The following is a 6081-nucleotide window of genomic DNA, read 5'->3' as shown; positions in this document are numbered from 1 at the left end:
ACACACAAGCGTTTTTCCTCTACTTATTCTTCGGGAAAAAAAAATCAGCGTTGTTTGCATCCACACTGTAAAAAGAGTTGTTGTATGAGATGCGGGTGTAATGATGAGAATAATAATAAAATATTACTATTTTTTTTCTGCCATCACGAGATCCGGGAGTTTTGCCATCAGCAGGAGGAGGAGTGGGAGAGGGTGGGGTTTATCTGTATCCATATCTATCCTCCTGCGCACATTTGTGCGTTTCGCACCTGATGTCGGTACACAAAAAAAAAGAAGCCAGCAATGACGTGTATAACATGCTGCTGCTGCTGCTGTGGAAAGCGTGTAACGTTTAGTTTAATACATACATGGGATCTTCTTCCTCTGCCATGACGCACCAAGGTCGCACAGGTGTTTTCTTGGATTTTTATTTTATTTTGATAGCCCTGTGCCTTGTTGTGACAATAATCACCAGAGACAACGAGATGATTGGCGACTAATCTGAATTGGAGTATTGAAATCGATATCAGGATAATATCACTTAATTTATGCGCTATTAACTTCGTACATGAAGTTTGCGATTCTTTTTTTTTTTATTAACCACAAAGTTCTGTTCGCTCACCAGATACGGTATCGAAAAATCTATCTTGAACGATGCGCACCCACAGTAGTCATCCCCCCATGCTCAACCCACCTTGAAGGAAGTTTTAGATGTAGCAGACTTTAAGTTATTACAACCAAAAAACTTGCCGCATCTTTGTGCCGACAAAAACCACGCTCAAGGGTCCCCCAAGAATACTTGGGAACCTGCTAATTCCTAACTAGTTAATGTGAATAGTCCTGAGCAGCTGGAAATGTTGCAGATGCCCAAATATAGCCATGGTGGCAAATATATTGTCTTTCTTACAAATCGAGCACAACTCCAGTCTATCGTCATGGGCAATTTATGGCCAATCATGGGCTACCGACTGAGTTGTGCCGGAAGGGCGAAAACCCTAACTGTGTAAACCCTGTGTGTGTACCTAACAGTCTGAGTGCGTACAATGTTTGTGTGTGAATTTTCACTGCTTCCATGTATACTTCAAACTGTGAGTGAAGTGTGATTGAATATTTGTATAGTTGTTGGCCTGTTTCTCTTTGTGGCGAGACTTTTTAACGGGGTTATCTACTCGCATTCACGTCTCGAAGTTGGAAACCAACTTCAGCCGACCACCACTGTGGCACCGGTGGGGTTTGAAACCCGATCCTCGCAATGCGAGTCTGTTACTATGACCACTCGACCACCACAGCGGCGGCAAATATGTCATGTATACTCACTCATGTTCAAGAGTCTAGTTTTTTTGTCCAAATATTCGTTTCTGTATTAGCAGCGGTTCTCAAACTTTTGCACTCGCGGCTCTCTTGCCATAACAATGTTTATCCGCAGCTCTCGTAGCACAGTCTAAAAAACAGTGTTTCTCAAAGTGTGTGCCGCGGCCCCTAGGGGTGTCGGCAACCTTTGTCAGGAGCTTCGCAACACTGGATATTTTTATATATATGCTTATTTATGCTCTGAGGTGGTTCTTTTAGGTGGAAAATATCTACCACAAACTATTCTGGGCAGCCGCAGACGAACCATGAATTGGAAAAGGGAGACAAAAGTTTGAGAATCGCTGCTAAAAAAAAAGGAAGAACCGATTCAAAGTACTAAATAGGCAACTACGAATGTGCCAAAAGCTCCCACGATGTCCCTTGGAGCACCCCCAAGAAATGAAAAACATTGCTGTATTGGGATAGTCGGTTTATATAAGGCAGGTCTGAGTTTGAGAAAAGAAAATTAAACCCAAGTTTTGCCAAACCCACCCTCTCCCAAAGATGGGGTACACAACTAGGGTCCTTAAGCCAAATGTGACCTTTAAAGAGGGTTCATATAACTTCAGCATATTGTCACGCTTTTGATAGCAAATACCTTAAAATAGAGGGCCAAGAGTCCCGACGAAATTTATAACCAGAAAAGACATTTGCTTCTATTATAATTGGAACAAATCGTGGAATTCACATTATGGTTGCCGGAGAGGAGTAACGACATTTAAATTGAAGTGGCTATTTATCCATAGTTAAATTTGATTTGACTCCACTAAGACTGTTCGATTCTAGATACGGTTTATTAATTAGAAGAAACACACGGTACGTTAACACATATATACGAAACAAGAATCATGGCCCCCACAAGGGGTGGGCTGACAAGGTTCCAGCCCTGGGGCCCGGGAGGATTTTAATCATTTTTTTGTTTTTCACGCCATAAATTCATCATAAAGGGGCCCCGTGGAAGTCTGGTCGGGGGCCCGTAAAAGATCCCAGCCTAGGGGCCCTGCTTCAGGATGTGGGGGCCATGACAAGAATACACGGACACACAGTAAAAAGACACCTTGACTCTGAAAGAAACCAAAGCCTTCTCTCTCGAACAGCGAAAGAGAGGCAAAGAAAAGGCGCGTACACATAACGAGGTGTTGGCAGATTTATGATATTCGAAACCAACACCTACGCACTCTTGCCGACAGCATCGCCACAGCATCAATATGAAACCATCAAAAGTTTTAAAATTTTTTTCTGGTACAAAATTATCCAAATTGTTCCGTTTTTCACAGAATTTAAACTTTTCACAAAAATAAGGAATATTTTCACAAGGAAAAATAGGACCACCCATGAAATATATTTCAAATAAATGTAGACTTATATTGGGTACGCGGCAGCAAATAATAAATCGGACTCGCGGTCTAAATGCCACTTGGTTCCTTTAAAAAAAATCGTTTGATCATTTTTGTCGCACCACTGTCATTTTCTGCACACGAGGGCTAATTAGAGCGGGGCCTACAATTTATTGCAGATACTCACCGAGAGTTTGGTGCGCTAACTCCTCAATGTGGGGACTCCCTGCAGTAGCAATCTTCTTCTGTCGTCATGTCACTGTTTCTGTTGTACCTGTGTCAGAATATTTTCTGACAAGGACGAAACCCCTGGTATCGAACTCGCGACACCTCTAAACATCCTTTGGTACTTTAGGCGAGTATCTTATCGACCTGGTTACCACGACCCTTTCGAAAAAAGGCCCAGAACGGATGATTCGGGCCCTGCACTGGCATTCCTAATTTAACATGCGCAAAAGCATTGTTGTCATTGAAAGGCGTGAGAGACTAGAGCTATTTCAATATCTTCGGGGGGAAAAAATGTATGACAAAGCGATGGCCGAAAATAAGTCAGCCGCATATCATTATGAGCGGATGTCTATTCATATTATAAGCTCCTTGAGAACGCCAGGCCCCAACCTATTGCTAAACTCTACTAATGCTGTTTACGGACGAGAACCGATGTTTTCAGAATGGCGAGGGGGGGCTAATGAATGTCCAATTACTGCAAATGAACAACCGTTTTCACGTTTCAAGCGACCATAAAGCTGCAACCCCCCTACCCCCAATGCCTGACAGGCATACGCGTCAAGTTATTGGAAATGGGGGCAGGAGGAGGACTCGAACCCGATATTTCTATAGCCACGTTCACATGTGCAAATATTGCGGTAGCATTGGGAGTTCTATCATTCACGACCTTTTTCCTTCGTAAGGAAAGGAATGGAGAGCAGTCATTGGTGGAAATTCTTGAAGCGGGTTTAAAACCAGCCTTTTCTATTTCCCATGTGAATGGAGGGCTTATAAGTATCATTGAAATTGTGACAAATATTTGGGGGGGGGGGTTGCTGGGGTTGGATCATAGGTGGAGATAGGCATGAAAAGCTGGGGGGGGGGGAGAAATGATGATGATGGTGCCAATTCATATATATGCATAGCTACGTCTCTGACGCTGGGGGGGGGGGCATGCTTCCACATGGCCCCCTCAGTATCTCCGCCCATGAACCGGATACAAGTTTACGCTTATGCTGACAGGAATTGAAGAGATCAACCTTTTGTTCATGCTATTTTAATAGAAAATAGCGGGGGGGGGGGGTGAGTTCACCTCACATTCCTGACGGGCAGTCAGAAATTTTAATAGCGAAGTGATTATTAAGATACCGTATTATGCATAACCCATGACCCTCAAATGGGCTAGCCGAAATCTCGGTCTAAGAGCTTGCCCCAACTTTTATCTCTGCCACTGCAAATTGGATAATGAAATCGGCCGGGTATAGTTTGTAGCTGGTTACGTATTTGCCGAGTAAGTTTTAGAATTAACTTTCCACTAGGCGTTAACAGAACGCACGTGATTACACATGCACTTCGTCCACCACATCTCACCGAATTTTTATATGTTGCAATGTGCCTGCTGTATGTGTAGTGAACCTGACGTGAAGATTGTTTCTGTGTAATACTTGTTATAAGGACCCAATAACGGACTCGTTCGACCGTTCGCATTACAAAACCTGCCTATTGAGGCCACTCACGTGAATTCAGAACACCCTAATAGATTGCGTGAATATAGTGAAAGTGAATTTAAAATTTTTTCAAAGTGATAATTGGAAATTCATGAGTCGTACGTACGCCATTAACGGTTTAACGGAATCAACGCTGCCAATTGAGGCTCTCATTTGGCGTTTTCATGAGGGTCAATATAGTTTGCTACAAAGATAAAGAAGAAAATAATAATAACCACTCCCGTTTGGTAGATAGTGGTTCCTGAAGGCCGAGCATCACAACATGAGGGTCGACTGCAGGTGGAAACGGAATAGGAAATGAGAATTTCAGCTGTTACCACTCTAATCTGCAATGAATTTTGAAAGAAAAGGGAGGGTTTCCTTGAAGGTCTATTTACCGCATTTCCAAAGTAATTCTTATAGCAAATACCCTTCACGACCATATTTTATTCATCCATCTAAATTCAACACAAATTGCTATACCACATTAAACCACAATCCCCCCCGCAAAATAAAATGAGAGGCAGCTGAGCCCCTCCCCCCCCCCCCCCCCCACAGATCGTGAATATAAAATCCATGCATATCATCTACCCTGCATGAGCTCTTGCATTGCGTATATACGAGGCGTCTGACAACCAGAGACATATGCGGGATAGGGGAAGCCCGTGCCCACCCCAAACAACAACCGAAGCTTTCAAGTTTTCTAAATATTTCGGTAAAAAAAAATTAAAATGTCGAAATAAAATACTTTTTGCATGCTATTTCAATCAGTTTCTGTTGAATAAATTTTTTTTGTGCCGCCCTCCCCCCCAAAAGGTCGATCCTTCGTACGCCTCCTGCTGGCAACCCCGGGTCTCTGCATTAAACCCATTTATAGCAGCTCTTAAATCAAAATTTGTACTTTGGCTTCCCCCCCTGTTCATTTTTGTTTCAAACTCAAACTATAGTAATTTTCTTACAATTGGAACAGGACCTTTTACCTGACGTTAGGTCCAAATGAGAATACCCTCCGCTGTATTTGAATCGGAAAGCCTTGATTCTTCCAAACTGTGTACACATAGGTGGAGAAGATAGGAATGAAAGGCCTTGGGGGAGGGGCACAATAATGAAAGCTGGGGCAAGATGATGATGCCAATTCATATTGCATATACATTAGAACTGTCATCTCCGTAAATGGCACTGGGGGAGGGAAGTGTTGCTCGTATCTCCGTTCCCACGTGCGTGCAGCTGCGATGTCACACCAAATAGATTTACTGATTGAATGGTCAAAACCAGGGACGTATGTACGAAGGAGGAGGAGGGGGGGGGGGGCACAAAAATTTTCTTCGGAGAAATTTTGGAGTTTCAACCTTTAAAAGCATTTAAATCAACAGAAATTGGTTAAAATAGTATATAAAAGATATTTTCTTTCGAAACTTTTTTATCCAAATATTATTTTTTTTTCTTATAATTTTTGGTCAACTTGGGATCCTTCCTACGTACACCTTTGGTCAAGGCGGTAGAAAGAGACGCGGAGGAACTAGTGGGTCCGGCCTCTGCTTACTTCTCAGAAATGACGCGATTCCCGGACCCCTGAAATAAGAAATTTTGTTTGGCAGGATATTCTGACCTTAACGCCTTCTCTCCGGCCGGCGCCGCATATTTAGTTGAACTAAAATCGCGGGGTTACGATTTCGCCCAGCCTCTCCCGCTGAGCTGGATTGCTGTCTCGATGTTGGACT

This window comes from Pholcus phalangioides, unplaced genomic scaffold (genome assembly GCF_987345545.1).
Source record: "Pholcus phalangioides strain wild (caught in Gottingen) unplaced genomic scaffold, Ppha-v1.0 ptg000022l_1, whole genome shotgun sequence".
In the NCBI taxonomy this organism is placed as follows: domain Eukaryota; kingdom Metazoa; phylum Arthropoda; class Arachnida; order Araneae; family Pholcidae; genus Pholcus; species Pholcus phalangioides.
Note: the sequence above shows the minus strand (reverse complement) of the source record.